The 16,443-nt window shown below is 44.6% G+C and overlaps 1 protein-coding gene across 1 annotated transcript in view; it reads left to right on the top strand.

The window, feature by feature from the left end:
* The window catches only part of LOC135372714 (uncharacterized), a 45,201-nt gene that overhangs the window by 16,982 nt on the left and 11,776 nt on the right, over positions 1-16,443 (top strand). The gene's annotated exons all lie outside the window — the stretch shown is intronic.

Below are 16,443 nucleotides of genomic sequence, written 5' to 3'. Positions count from 1 at the left end.
AAGTAGTTGGCGCCTGCGGTAACCTAACTACGGTAGTTAACTACTCGAAATAGTAGTTCACCTACAGGTTTTTCCGGCGTTATTAATCCTCTTGTCTTACATTTTAATCCTTGTACCATGACATTTAGTCCATTTGCCATCGGAATTAATCTTCCTTTCATTATTTTTAATCCTCATTTCACATAATTCAATCCGTTTCTCATGCAATTTAATCCAAGTGACTATGTGTGGGCTACATGACTTTTTGTGTATTTTGGGACAATTTCCCATGTGTACGCATATTGCACATGCTTTTCACTAATATTCTGGGTTTCTGTGTGGGTTTCTATAGGCTGGATCGCGCATAGGGTGCTCCACAGCGTGGTCACCGGCCGCCATATTGGTGGGCCCATCGCATCCTGTCGTCTACATTTGGTTCAAGCGGTGCTGCCCGTATTTTCTAAATATTTCCTTGAAATTAAAGGGCATGTCATTCCAGTTTGTTGCAGCTTTGAGTACACTTCACGCGGACAAAGAAAGAGGGATAATTTTTTCACAGGTAATATCTTTATTTTGACGATAAATCTGTGCAGTTAAGTATGCGCAGTTGCTCCTACGGCGTGTGTGATAAGTCATGCATGTGCATGCTAGCTCTTCCTGCACAGCGCTCCGAATATTTGTAATGAAATACGCTGACAGCTGAACAACTGCAAAGCACTCGCGACAATAATGTTATTTTACGATGAGGAATGGGGAGTTTCATTGTCAGGGTCTATACTTCATCTCATTGCTGGTGGTGATGTGGTGAATAAAATAACGAGCCCCTTCAGAATAAGGATCGAGGTCTTATTGCAGCACACACAGAGAGACACTCGTAGAACATAATACAATCATGGAAAAAGTCAAACGAGAACCGTACAATACCAAACCACATAATAACAAACGAGAACCGCTGAACACCACACGAAAACCGAACAACAAACAAAAAAATATGAAAACGGAAGTACCTTACAATAACAAACAGTGTGAAACCTTTCTGAGTAAAAATAATTAGTTCTATGGGTTGACATTCACCAAATTCACCTTCATGCGTATGCGCCCTGTGCACGACAGTTACGACGCCCTCTTCGGTATACAGGCAGCGGAGAAGAAAAAGAAGGCAATTACCATTAAAAACTACAGGAACACGGCTGAAGCACGTTTGGAATACATCAGCACACTGATTTCTGAGAAAGATGCGTGCTAATCAGCAATGAGGAGCGTTTAAAGCGCAATAAATACTGAAAATCAAATGGCTTCCCATTGTTTCCTATCGGAGCAGCCGGCGTCAGTGGGCCCTCCAACATGGCGGCCGGCTGCCGCACCTCTCTCAACGAGCCCCTCTCCTATGCGCGATCCAGCCTGTATACATAGAGATCAGTGGTTTCTGCACCTTAGGCCGGAGTCACACTGGTTATACACTTGCTCCAAAACATGTATGACAACATGTCTTCAAACATGTATGGCGCATGTATAATGCTCGGTCACACTGGTTATACAATTCTTGTTTGACAACATTGTTTGGTCGAAACGCTTGTATGATTATACATAGTCTCAAACATATGTTGTTCAAACATCAATCACACTGGTTATACAACTTAACTGGAGGAACAGTGGGAGTGGCTTAAACCCTGATGTATGGCACACGTCAGTGTCACAGTAACCAACTGAGAAGTTTATATAGCTTCCATTTGCGGACATCACTATTCAGAATGAACGAAGACGACGAAGACGGAGCTGCACTTGCTGAATTTCGATTGTTTCATGCTCCATGTACGTAGGCAAAGAGGTCGCCATTTTGGACGTACGTGCAACACAATGTCGCGAACACTGGCTTACAACTTACTCGTGCAAAATAATTCACGTGCATCACGATGCCATTGACACTGACTCGTGCGAACGAAAACTGTGGTGGCGAATACGCCCGTTTATCCATCACGGTTTTTCGGCAGTGCCCAAATACATCGTCGTGTGTTTGACAACATGTTGTCAAACATAGTCAGAGCGCTTGCTTGTATGACGCCACGGTCACACTAGTTATACACACGTGTTGTAAAACACGTTTTGCTGGTGTATAAGCAGTGTGACCAGCACTGTATGATCATACATGTTTAAGGGATGTTTGTTATACACGTTCGTCATACATGTATGACGGGATGTTCGTGTATAATGTATAACCAGTGTCACTCTGGCCTAACGGGATGCCATGGGACTGTCAATCTGCATTACGGTGTTGCGGAACTATTCCCATGTCTACCAGTATTACGCATCGTTTTCATTAAAACGTTTCTGCATTGTAATGGGATACTGTGGGACTCTGTATATGGATTACGATATTGTGGGACTATCCCCAGGTGTATGCATATTACCCATGCTTTTGATTACATATGCGGGTTTCTGCACTGTAATGGGATAATGTGGGACTGCCGATCTTCGTTACTATATCCTGGGACTATAAGCAATTCTACGGTTATTCCCAGTGCTTTCCATTAAAAACACGTTTTTTTGCACTGTAATGGGATACTGTGGGACCGTCAATCTTAATTACGATATTGTCGGACTATTTCCATGTCTATGGGTATTACCCATGCTTTTCCTTCAAAATGCAGGTATCTGGAGCATAACGGGACAGTGTGGGATTGTCTATCTGGTTTAGGATATTGTGGAACTATTCCCATGTGTGCGGGTATTACCCATGCTTTTTGTTAAATATGTGGGATTCTGCACTGAATTGGGATACTGTGGGACTATTTCCATGTGTACGGGTATTACTCGTGCTTTTTGTTAAATATGTGGGGTTCTGCACTATAATGAGACACTGTGGGACTAGTCCCATGTGTGCGGGTATTACCCATGCTTTTTGTTAAACATGTGGGATTCTGCACTGAATTGGTATACTGTGGGACTATTCCCATGTGTGCGGGTATAACCCATGCTTTTTGTTAAATATGTGGGACTCTGCACTGAATTGGGATACTGTGGGACTATTCCCATGTGTACGGGTATTACTCGTGCTTTTTGTTAAATATGTGGGGTTCTGCACTATAATGAGACACTGTGGGACTATTCCCATGTGTGCGGGTATTACCCATGCTTTTTGTTAAATATGTGGGGTTCTGCACTATAATGAGACACTGTGGGACTATTCCCATGTGTGCGGGTATTACCCATGCTTTTTGTTAAATATGTGGGATTCTGCACGGAATTGGGATACTGTGGGACTATTCCCATGTGTGCGGGTATTACCCATGCTTTTTGTTAAATATGTGGGATTCTGCACTGAATTGGGATACTGTGGGACTATTTCCACGTGTACGGGTATTACTCGTGCTTTTTGTTAAATATGTGGGGTTCTGCACTATAATGAGACACTGTGGGACTATTTCCATGTGTGCGGGTATTACCCATGCTTTTTGTTGAATATGTGCGATTCTGCACTGAATTGGGATACTGTGGGACTATTCCCATGTGTACGGGTATTACCCATGCTTTTTGTTAAATATGTGGGATTCTGCACTGAATTGGGATACTGTGGGACTATTCCCATGTGTGCGGGTATTACCCATGCTTTTTGTTAAATATGTGGGATTCTGCACTGAATTGGGATACTGTGGGACTATTCCCATGTGTACGGGTATTACCCATGCTTTTTGTTAAATATGTGGGATTCTGCACTGAATTGGGATACTGTGGGACTATTCCCATGTGTACGGGTATTACTAGTGCTTTTTGTTAAATATGTGCGGTTCTGCACTATAATGAGACACTGTGGGACAATTCCCATGTGTACGGGTATTACCCATGTTTTTTGTTAAATATGTGGGATTCTGCACTGAATTGGGATACTGTGGGACTATTCCCATGTGTACGGGTATTATTCGTGCTTTTTGTTAAATATGTGGGGTTCTGCACTGTAATGAGACACTGTGGGACTATTCCCATGTGTACGGGTATTACCCATGTTTTTTGTTAAATATGTGGGATTCTGCACTGAATTGGGATACTGTGGGACTATTCCCATGTGTGCGGGTATTATTCGTGCTTTTTGTTAAATATGTGGGGTTCTGCACTATAATGAGACACTGTGGGACAATTCCCATGTGTACGGGTATTACCCATGTTTTTTGTTAAATATGTGGGATTCTGCACTGAATTGGGATACTGTGGGACTATTCCCATGTGTACGGGTATTATTCGTGCTTTTTGTTAAATATGTGGGGTTCTGCACTGTAATGAGACACTGTGGGACAATTCCCATGTGTACGGGTATTACCCATGTTTTTTGTTAAATATGTGGGATTCTGCACTGAATTGGGATACTGTGGGACTATTCCCATGTGTACGGGTATTACTAGTGCTTTTTGTTAAATATGTGGGGTTCTGCACTATAATGAGACACTGTGGGACTATTCCCATGTGTGCGGGTATTACCCATGCCTTTTGTTAAATATGTGGGATTCTGCACTGAATTGGGATACTGTGGGACTATTTCCATGTGTACGGGTATTACTCGTGCTTTTTGTTAAATATGTGGGGTTCTGCACTGTAATGAGACACTGTGGGACTATTCCCATGTGTGCGGGTATTACCCATGCTTTTTGTTAAATATGTGGGATTCTGCATTGCAATAGAACACTGTGGGACAATTCCCATGTGTACGGGTATTACCCATGCTTTTTGTTAAATATGTGGGATTCTGCACTGAATTGGGATACTGTGGGACTATTCCCATGTGTGCGGGTATTACCCATGCTTTTTGTTAAATATGTGGGATTCTGCACTGAATTGGGATACTGTGGGACTATTCACATGTGTGCGGGTATTACCCATGCTTTTTGTTAAATATGTGGGATTCTGCACTGAATTGGAATACTGTGGGACTATTCCCATGTGTGCGGGTATTACCCATGCTTTTTGTTAAATATGTGGGATTCTGCACTGAATTGGGATACTGTGGGACTATTCCCATGTGTGCGGGTATTACCCATGCTTTTTGTTAAATATGTGGGATTCTGCACTGAATTGGGATACTGTGGGACTATTCCCATGTGTGCGGGTATTACCCATGCTTTTTGTTAAATATGTGGGATTCTACATTGTAATGGAACACTGTGGGACAATTCCCATGTGTACGGGTATTACCAATGCTTTTCGTTAAATATGTGGAATTCTGCACTATAATGGGATGCTGTTGGACTTGCAATCTTCATTACGATATCCTAGGACTACAAACGTGTCTATGGGTATTCCCCGCGCCTTTCATTAAAAGCGCGGGTTTTTGCTCTAATGGGATACTGCGGGACTGTCAATCTTGATTAGGGTATTTTGAGACAATTCTCATGCCTACGGATATTGCACATGATTTTGATTAAAAATACGGGTTCCTGTACTGTAATGGGATACAGTGGGACCGTCAACGTTGCTTGAAATATTGAGGGAGTATTCATTTGAGTGCGGGTATTACCCATGATTTTCATTAAATATGGGGGTTTCTGCACCTTAATGGGATACTGCGGGACTGTCGATCATAGACATGCTTATTGTCCCAGGATATCCTAATCAAGATTGCCAGTCACACACTGTCCTATTACAGTGCAGAAACCCACATATTTAACGAAAAACATGGATAATACTATTTATTTATTTATTTATTTAAATACCCTCAGGGCTTGCGCGTTACAGAGGGGAGTGGTAGTTAGAATAAATGGGTTACAGAAGCAAAAACAATCGAACAAACAAAACTGAGTACAAAATATAACAATGATGTCAAAACAACGAAGATGATTACAATGCAATAAAATCACTAATGACACTTTTGAACTGAGCAATGGGCGAGATTGACGTTAGTGAACCGGGGAGGTTGTTCCAGTCGACGGCAGTACGGTAGAAAAATGAGTCAGCGTGAGTCTTGGTTGAACAAGATGGAATGTGGACCTTTTGACGATGGTCAGTGCGGTTTGATATGTACGCGGGCGGAAAAATAAAGCGAGATCGCAAGCTATCGTTATGGTAGTAAATTTTATGGAACAGGCACAGACGGGAAATTTTTCGTCTGGAAGCTAGGTTAGTAAGCTGCAGGTTACGTTTCATGGAGGTTACGCTGGCTGTGCGTTGGTAGTTGCCAAATATGAAGCGGGCAGCCCTGTTCTGAATGGTTTCAATGGCCTGAACAAGGACTGATGAACCTGGATCCCAGACCGAAACAGCATATTCAAGCTTCGGACGGACAATGGATGTGTACAAGGATAACTTCAGATGCTGAGGTGCCTGATGAAAGGTGCGCCTAAGATAACCCAAAGTACGGTTAGCGTTGCTTACAACATACTCGACATGTGCTTTCCAAGACAAATCAGATGAGATGAAGACGCCCAGGTATTTGTAGGAAAGAACCAAATCTAATGTAAAGTTATCAAGAGTGTACGACTGGCAGTGTCCACGGACTCGTGTTATTCTCATGTGTTTACATTTGTTAATATTGAGTTCCATGCTCCAAGTGTGGCACCATGTTAATATGTTATTAAGATCAGACTGAAGAAGCAGGGCATCAGACTCCTGTAAAATTTCTTTGTATAGAACACAATCATCGGCGAATAGACAAATAGACGATGACGAAATACACTGCGGCAGGTCGTTAATGTAGATTAGGAAAAGGAGAGGACCAAGCACGGAACCCTGGGGCACACCAGATAGTACGGGAGCTAGACAAGAATCAGCGTCGTTAATGGTTACGTATTGGCTCCTATCAGAAAGGAAGCAATGCAGCCAGGACAGTACGTTAGTATCAATGTTGAGTGCACCGAGTTTATGAAGTAGGAGACGGTGCGATACTTTATCAAATGCCTTGGAGAAGTCAAGGAATATGCAGTCGGTCTGGGACCCTTGGTCAAGAACAAAGCTTAAGTCGTGCACGAATGACACCAGTTGAGTTTCGCAGGAAAATGATTTCCGAAATCCATGTTGACTATGATGAAAGAAAGAGTTGGATTCGAGGAACTGTACCAAGTGGGAATATATGACATGCTCAAGAACTTTGCATGAGATGCTGGTAAGAGATATTGGACGATAATTGGCTGGGGAGTGTTTGTCACCGGATTTGTGAAGGGGAACTACCTTTCCAGTTTTCCAGTCGCTCGGAAGACAACCATCTTCTAATGACTGCTTGTAAATCATAGATAACATTAATGAAGAATAACAAGAAGTATTTTTTAGGAACTTTGAATTGATACCATCTGCACCGGAACTTGATGACAGCCTTAACGACTCGATGACCGTTTTAATCCCGTAGGGATCAATGGCAATGGGTTCCATGACAACGTGATTCGAAGTAGGAATGTGAGGTAGGACGGTTATTGCAGTGTGAGAAAACACACCACAAAAAACATTATTAAACACATCTGCACACTCAAGGGGAGGGATTGGCTCGTCGGATGAGTCGATTAAGGTTATGCAGGAGTTGCGCTGCTGATGGTTATTAACTGTATTCCAGAACTGTTTCAAGTTATTTTTAAGCATGTCTGGCAATGAGACGGAAAAAAAGTGTGCCTTAGCTTCCTTAATGGCGTTTTTGTACTGAGAAGCGGTCTCATGATATCTACTCCATTTGGTGGCGCATTGGGACGCTTTGGCCGCTTTGAAAAGTCGCTTCTTCCTATTACAGAGTCGATTAATATGTCTGGTGTACCACGGAAGCTTTGAGTTGGAATGTATGTATACGAGAGGAATGTGTTTGTTGATGAGTTCTAAAGCTTTGGCTTTGAATAGTGACCAGTTATGCTCAACAGAGCGAGAAGTGAAATCCGTGATAAATGTATCCAGGAAAACACTGAGCTCATTGTTAATATCTGTAAAGTTAGCTCTGTTGTAATTCCTGATGGGCTTCATCCTTGACACGCGCTTTTGTATTGGAATGTTAATAAAGAAGTGAATAACGGAGTGATCACTAATCCCATCTATGCAAGATAAATTAGTGACAAGTTCAGGTGCAGATGTCAGAACAAGGTCAATGATATTTGCACTTGTGGATGTTATTCTTGTCGGGCAGTGTACAAGCTGATAAAGATTGAAATCGTGACACATGTTTACAAATGCATTCAATTGCACAGGCGACTGAGCTGCCTGGGGCACGACATCAAGCCAGTTAATATTCGGGTAATTAAAGTCACCCACTAAGAGCATAGGACATCCGGGAAATCTATTCACGAGGACATTTAACGCATCATGCAACTCATTGACAAAGGTTGAGGCCGAAGATGGAGGACGATAACACACTCCAAGTACGATACGTTTGAAATTATGGGTTACAGAAACCCATATCATTTCAAGGTCTGTGGGGAAGCTAATTATCGAGGATACAATCCCTTCAGCAACAGCTATAAGTACGCCCCCACCTGCCCTAAGACCTCTGTCTGCACGATATACATTGTAACGTTTGTGACACAGAAACAATTCATGACTAGACACTTTGGCTGACAGCCATGTTTCAGTTAAAAACACGAAATCAGCATCACATGAATCAATCAAAGAAGAAAGTTCATCGCGATGCTTCAACAACGATCTAGTATTAGTGTAAACAACAGAGATATTGGCATGAGAGGACTATGGGAGCATGGATAATACCAAAGCATGGGAAATAGTCCTACAATATGCTAATCCACATAGATAGTCCTACAGTATCCCGCTATAATAGCAGAACCCTGGATTTTGAATGAAAAACATGGGTATAATACCCATATACATGGAATTAGTCCCACAATATCGTAATGAAGATTGGCGATCCCACGGTATCCCATTACACTGCAGGAACCCACATATCTAATGAAAAGCATGGACAATATCCATACACATGGAAAAGCAGAAACCCACAATATTAGTGAAAAGCATGTGCAATATGCGTACACATGGTAAATGTCCCAAAATACACACAAAAAAGTCATGTAGCCCACACATAGGCACTTGGATTAAATTGCATGAGAAACGGAATAAATTATGTGAAATGAGGATTAAAAATAATGAAAGTCGAACAACAAAGGAATAATTAGGCCTATACGGAGCATTGCAGAGGCTGTCTACCAGCCTGAAAGTCAGGGAATTGTCAGGAAACTTTGATGTGATTGGAAAAGTCAGGATATCATCAGGGAATTTGGCCAAAAAGCAGCTGAAGTCAGGGAAAATCGCAGACAAGTGCCGTGATGATGCATGGCTAATCGAGAGTGCAGAGTTACCGCGAGTACTTCGCCAGTACGACAATCTCTGGGGCAGGAAAGTAGGATAGCCTCACTAATACTTAATACATGGTCTGTTACGAGGCATCTGCATCAAAACGTAGAAGCAGGCATCAAGTTCACTTTTGTTTTTGTCAGGGAATTTGACTGAAATGATCAGGGAAAACCTGGGAAAGTCCGGGAATTAGGTATACACCCTGAAGCAGCACCCCAGAGTCGGTGAAGGGTCAAAACTGAACAAGGACAAAGAATAGTTGAGGCAGAAAACTCGTGCATTGCCTGCCTTCAGTAAATTGTTTAGTGTTGTAAGTGGTCCCTCAAGCTAACGTTACCTTGTGCTGTGACGGTCAAAATTATCATGGAAATACTGGAAGAGTAAAAAAAATATATTGTAAATCTCGGTAGATTCCATTCAATAGGAAGAGGCCCCTGGGCAGAGCGTGCATTTCAGGTGAATAAAGGCAGGCAAAATCGCGCAGAAGGAAACATCACAGGCGACAGCCGCCGCTACAACAAAATACGGGTTCGATCGGAATTGGACTGAATATTTCTGCGGATGGCAGCCCGGGGGGTTTCACGCGGCGAATAGGCTAATACATGTGAAAATGGACATGGAAAATGTACATGTTGGACCTCGCTGTGTCTGCATGATTCTTTCAGAGGATGATGTTGACGTTACTTTCTGCAACTTTCTTCGAGTTCAGTAGCACGAGTTGCTAGTGCTTAGGGAAAGTGTTTGTGGCGCCTTTCATTTGAGCCTGCTTACTACGAGATTCATTTGGGTTTTATTTACTCACAATGGTGTCTTCAGTTGTGAATCACGGACAAAGGTACATCCACTGACTGTTAAGACAGTAAATGTTGTTTACTACAGCTCTTCCGTCGCCAAAGAATACATTTTAGAACGAATAAGATAATGAAGTTACTTGTGGAATTGATTCACATGAACTTATTGCCTGAGGAGCATCGTGGTTTCGTGGCGCTGTAATGCTAATAGACGGTTGTTCTTTGGTTTGGGGTATTGTGTGTCTGAATCAATGTGTAGTGCCACATCTCAGGATGTCATTTCGCGTTATGTGAAACCATTCTAAAACCTCTTCATGTCAACCCATTACTTACCTGCGCGTTTCGCACTTTATTCTGATAACTTCTTAGGAAACAGTTTCAGTTGTATCTCTAGATACAAGATCTATAGATACTTATAAGTGAACGGATGAGTAGCCCGTGCATATCTGGAATTCGTACGGGGACTCTACTGCATGGAGGGTGTCTCACTAACAGTGTGAAAACAAGAGAGATCAAAGTGTGCTATACATAAAATCGCTCGTTTTCTTTTCTGTTCTCTTTTTCTTTCTTTTTTTTTTTGTAATTAGAGGGTTTGTTTCGATACAGCAAGTATACTTCAACCGGCAAACGTGTTTCGTTTTTTTCTCTCCTACGCGGTCAACGACATTTGTTCGTAGAGAGCTCTTGCCATGTACTACAATTTTCTCAAATTTTACTCACGAGAAATTGAATTTCTTGAACATGACCAGGAAAGTTGCAAAGGTGATGTAACCGTTGTTTGCCGTAAAGAAGAAAAGTTTCCTGTTAGGTTTACCTCATTCCACTAAGAAGTACACTCCCTACTTCAGTGGTATTTGGATTGCTAATACAATGACAATTACCACGGTAATTTGCCTGCATCTCTACCGAATCACAAGAGTAAAAGCCGGAACTAGTGTGACTAAAAAGGGAATAAAGAGTGGAAGGACGATACTTAGGATGCTTGATATTTCGAGCGGACGCTCTTCGTGAGGAAAAGGACAAGCGGAACCCCGGCCCTGCTAAGGCCCAGCACGCTTTAAGATACGTAAACGTGCTCCTCACTCATCCTAACTATCGTCCTCCCTCCTCTTCCCGTTTCGGGTACACTAGTCCTGGTTTTTAACTATTGTGTACCTGGTAGCACTTTCCATCATTCTTTACCGAATATGTGTGTCTGCCTCTCTGCAGGCGATTCTGTTCGGACATTATCATCGTATCAGTGTACATTCGGGAATGTAACTTCCAGGAGAATGAGGAAAACGTGAAATGCGCTTTCGGTATATGAGAAAAAAACGTTGCCCTTACTTTACAGGCTTCGGAGTTGAGTTGACGCCATTGAAGAGATTGGCTAAAGTGAATAAAACGAGCTCTATATGGCAAGAGTTCTCTACAGATTACTATATTCGCCCGTATATTTTCCCCAGCGTTACTTCTATTTTTGAAATGGTTACTAACATAATCTGTAAATTGGCTTTTATACTACACCCTTTGTTGCAATTTGCAACAAAGGGAGGGGAGCAAGGTGGGCACGGCCCCTCTTGCGGCCCTCTCGGTAAGTGTGTTCGCACTAGGACCATTCCACATAACTGTTTTCTCGCCCGTTATGGTTCGCAAATAAGAACTCAGTTGATTCCAATGGGCCCGATTTGCCTGCATGAAAGAGGGTAGTGTGAAATATGCCTTAAAGAGTTGAATCTAACCGTCCTCTCGCCATCTGTAGATGCATGTGCTCCGCACATGGCCACACTTGCTTCGCAACGCTAAAACGGAATTTGACAATGCAATCTTCCTTGCATTTTAAATATGTATCTCTGTATCGAGCAACGGACACCTTTAATGCCTTCTCGGTTCCCTGAACTGTGAAATCCTTGACTTGCGAAGTCGCGAAGCGTATTGGAGAACATTCTGTATAGGCAATTCATAGTGGCAAAAAAATCGTGCGCCTCCCGTTTTCAACAAATCAGGAAAGCAAAAGATATAATTCTCCATGGCGGCTGCTTCCGAGCATCCTTAGTCGCGAGTAGTAATCGAGCCAGCATAAACAAATCCCCTCTACAGCCCCCGGTCCTTCTGCGATTCAGGACGCTCCGAACCGGCAGCCATGCAGAACTATTATTTAATTTGTTTTTCGTTAAGTATAGACATAAAACTCTGCTTCAAAACACTGTTCAGTAAAGGGTTGGAGTTGGAGTTGGAGTTAAATTATAGAAAAAAAAAGGTTTTTGTCTGGCTTTTTATACTGTTTTTCAAGAAGGGTGTTAAGGAAGATGAAGCTACTGCGCACCTTATAGACAGGCATGTTATGTGCATGAGCGAGCATTCTCGGTTTTGTTTTGGAGCAGTATAAAGTCTACTTTCTCCTGCTGTCTGTCGTCCCTGCCCTTCCTCAACATTATACACTGGTGCCGAAACCAGGGAGGTGGACATTCCAAGTCCTGCAGGATGACGGAACCGCAGGAACAAGCCACGAAGTCCTTGCTTTTATCGAAGAGGAAATCCCTTCGTCAGCGGTTACCAACCGTGCTCAACGAGGCCGAACGCCTGCTCGAGACGACCGATGTTCCCGCGGACCATGCTGGCCGTTGCGAGCTACTGACCGAACGTATCAAGACGTTCGCTACTTCTGTGTAAGAAGTTGACAGAAATCTGGAGAACTTGTTCACCGTTGAACAAGCTGATGCCGAATTTGACAAGGTATTGGAATATCAGGACCGCGCAGCCTCGATATCATGCCTATTAAGGAGGAGCATGGTACCTCAGCCCAGCTTCCAGACCCCCTCCGTTCTCCCCTCGACGATCGCGGCAATAGTCCAGACCGGTACTGCTGCGCCACCGGGAAGTACTGGTGATACGGCGTCGGGATCCATTCTGAGCTCTACTCGTCGTCCTAATTTGCCGAAGCTAGAGCTCATCAAGTTTGACGGCAGTATGGAGAATTGGCAGGAGCTCTGGATCCGCTTTGAGGCCATCGTGCACTGTAGTTCATCGTTGTCCAACAATGAAAAGATGTCGTATTTGTCGTCTGTCCTCAAGGGAGAAGCCGCAGCTTCCGTTAAAGGGCTTCAACTTACAGGCGACATGTATGACACGGCGGTCAAAATACTACAGGATCGATTCGGGAATCCAGAACCGCTCATACAGTTCCATCTGAAGCAACTGTTAGCCATTCAGGATGTTCGTTCGTCCCGAAACGTCTTTGATCTTAGACGTCTGCGTGACACGGCGCGCGAGCATATCCGAAGTTTGGAAGCGTTGGGAACCGGATTGAGTTCGTATTCTTCGCTGTTGTACCCGGTATTACAACAGGCCCTTCCAGTCGACTTGGTCCAGAGCTTTCAGAGGAGGTAAACAACGAGATTTGGGCGAGGCAGACCACACTTAGGGACGACACAAACAAGTAAGCCTCATACGCCCGGAAATTAACGAATGCAACAACTCAGGGAAAAGAGGCGCTGACGCCAGGAATCGAACCTGGGTCTTCTGATTTCCGGTCAGATATGCTACCACTACACCATACCTAACCTAGGAGTCGGAAATCAGAAGACCCAGGTTCGATTCCTGGCGTCAGCGCCTCTTTTCCCTGAGTTGTTGCATTCGTTAATTTCAGAGGAGACTTCACAGTGATGCCGCGACAGCAATTAGAACCGCAGACGATCATCATGAATGGGTCCTGGGCAAGCTACTAGACTTCATCAAAATGGAGGTTGAATGCAGGGAACACATCGCAGCGGCAGAAGGGACACAAGATCCTCAACGGTTTACAGAGTCGAGGTGGCAAACACACTCGAGATTCACAGGACCGACTGCCCTCCGCCGCAGCACTCGGTGCTGAACCCAGTAAGCCATCTAAACCAACGAATACCAAGGAACCTGCAGGTAACTCTTGATTCTTTTGTGGGAAGGATCACGACGTCAGGAAGTGCCATGTAAAGGCTGACCTGGCAGACCTGGAAGAACAGCTTCGTCGAAGCCGCAGCTGCTTCCGTTTCGCAAAGGATAATCACATCGCTAGAATTTGTCGATCCGTCAAGGGCCTGAAGTGCGAACGATGCAGCGGGCGGCATTTGACGGTCCTATGTAGGCAAGGGAGTCAGAAGACTACGGATGGAACCGTCGTAGCAAGCGGGAAATGGCAGCACTGTTCTCCATACCCACAGGTCGTGCTCCTGCAGACGGGTATGCCATACTTTGCACTACTGATGGCCGACGGAATCCCGTTCGTATTCTCATCGATGGCGGCAGCCAAATGGACATTTATTAAGAAGCCGCTGTCGCGGAAAATGCAGCTGCCGGTCGTGGGAAGGGAAGATCTGGCAATCAACACTGTCGGAAAAGCAGGGAAACAGCCCTTGCATAGCAGGGTCAGTGTGACCCTCCGATCCCAGTACACGTCACAGGAGGTGCCCTTCGAAGATCTAGAAATACAGGAAATATGCATCAGTAACCTTCCGCATGTAGATATCAAGGCTCTCGATTCCCTCAGGGATACTGGAATGCAGTTAGCGGATGTGGCCGTGGCATCTGTCCCCTCAACAGAAATTAACATTCTGTTGGGCGCAGACTTTTACGAGGCGGTTGTCACCGGCAAGCAAATGCGGCTTCGGGGTAGCCTCAACGCCCTCGAAACAACCTTCGGATGGACTCTGCAAGGTCCTGCGAGAGATTGTTCTTCGACAGAGGTGTGAACGCTTTCCACGTTGATGTTTCTAGCTTCTCCCAATTCGACTTAGATGAGAGGTTACAGTCATTCTGGGACTTGGAGCACCTCGGGATCGCCGACGTCGCAGAATCACCGGGCAAAGATCCCGTTCTACAGAGATTCGAGGACAGCACTCTATAGGAGAACGGTCGCTACAGTGTTGGGCTGCCTTGGAAGGACAACCTTGTCTCTAGGGTCGGGACAAACAAGACAACAGCTGAAGTACGTCTAAGAAAAGCCACCCACACTCTGTTGAAAGACCAGGCCGTAATGAACGAATACGACCAAGTTATTCGCCAGTACCTCGAGAACGGTCACGCTGAACGCGTAGATGTCACAGCGCCAAAGGTTGGCCCGGAGTATTATCTCCCACATCATGCAGTGATCCGACGTGAAAGGGAGACTACTAATGTACGCATCGTGTTCGACGCCTCGTCAAAGGCACCTAGTTTTCTGTCGTTGAATGGCGTCCTACACGCGGATCCTAATCTGAATTCGGACATTCATTCTTTGCTGTTGAGGTTCAGGATGCATCTCATCGGCCTTGTTTCTGATATAGAGAAGTCCTTTCTACAAATTGGTCTTCACAAGCAGGACACCGACGTATTACGTTTCCTTTGATATTCTACGACTCCGGTTACTCGGCAAACCCTCCCGGACATCGAAACTTGGCGGATGACTCGAGTACCCTTTGTTAGCCAGGTCCAGCCCCTTTCTTCTTTCCGCCACTATTCGACATCACTTACGGCAGTCTGAAGGGGACTACCCTGAGACCGCGGCGCTTCTACAGGATCATTTCTACGTCGACGACTTGGTGGTCAGCGTGGAAACATCGTCAGACGCAGAGATTCTGTACCAGAACACTTTGCGAATATTTGAGGCCTCAGGCATGAAAGTGAAGAAGTGGGTGACCAATGACGGGATCCTATTACGCCAGATGTTCAACGACGGCAGCACAACCGTCGAGATGACTCAAGATCACACCAAGAATGTGCTGGGACTTGTCTGGGACGTACGCAATGACAAACTACGATGTCTTCTCGCAGCTATTTTGCACTTTGCTGCAAACGATACGAATGACAAGAGGCTCATTTTACAGTCCATATCAAGGATCTACGATCTTTTCGACTTACTTGCGCCCTTCACAATTACCGGGAAGATCCTGCAGCAAAGAATTTGGGAGGCGGAGCTAGACTGGGATAATCCACTGCCAGAGGACATATAATCAGTGTGGAAGGACTGGTGTGTGGGAGTGGCAGAACTGGAGCAACTCTCTCTCCCTCGATTCCTGGGATATTCGGGCACGACCACGCCTAGGAAGATGCATATATTTGCTGACGCTAGTCCCTGCGCTTACGGCGCGGTAATCTATGTTGAAGCGTCATCGAGCGACTCTTCTATCATGGAGTTCCTCGTCAGCAAAAGCAGAGCTTCATTCTCCGGCTTTACGGACGTCTCCAGCATTCTGAACAACCAGCAGCGACTAAGCACCCAATGCTACTACCGCCTGCTTCAGAAGCCTGGTTAACCCGCCTCATGGTTCTTCGCGAACACGAAAGGATTGCTCACGCCGGGGCTCAGGAGACTCTATATCAGATACGGGAGGATTGCTGGGTGATCAGAGGAAGGCAATCTGTTAAGTACGCCCTGCATCACTGCTACTTTTGCCGACGTCTTCGAACACATTCATGCACCGAG

The sequence above is a fragment of the Ornithodoros turicata genome, unplaced genomic scaffold, assembly GCF_037126465.1.
Source record: "Ornithodoros turicata isolate Travis unplaced genomic scaffold, ASM3712646v1 Chromosome162, whole genome shotgun sequence".
In the NCBI taxonomy this organism is placed as follows: Eukaryota; Metazoa; Arthropoda; class Arachnida; order Ixodida; family Argasidae; genus Ornithodoros; species Ornithodoros turicata.
The sequence above is the reverse complement of the archived record's forward strand: the minus strand, read 5'-3'. Positions and strand labels throughout refer to the sequence as shown.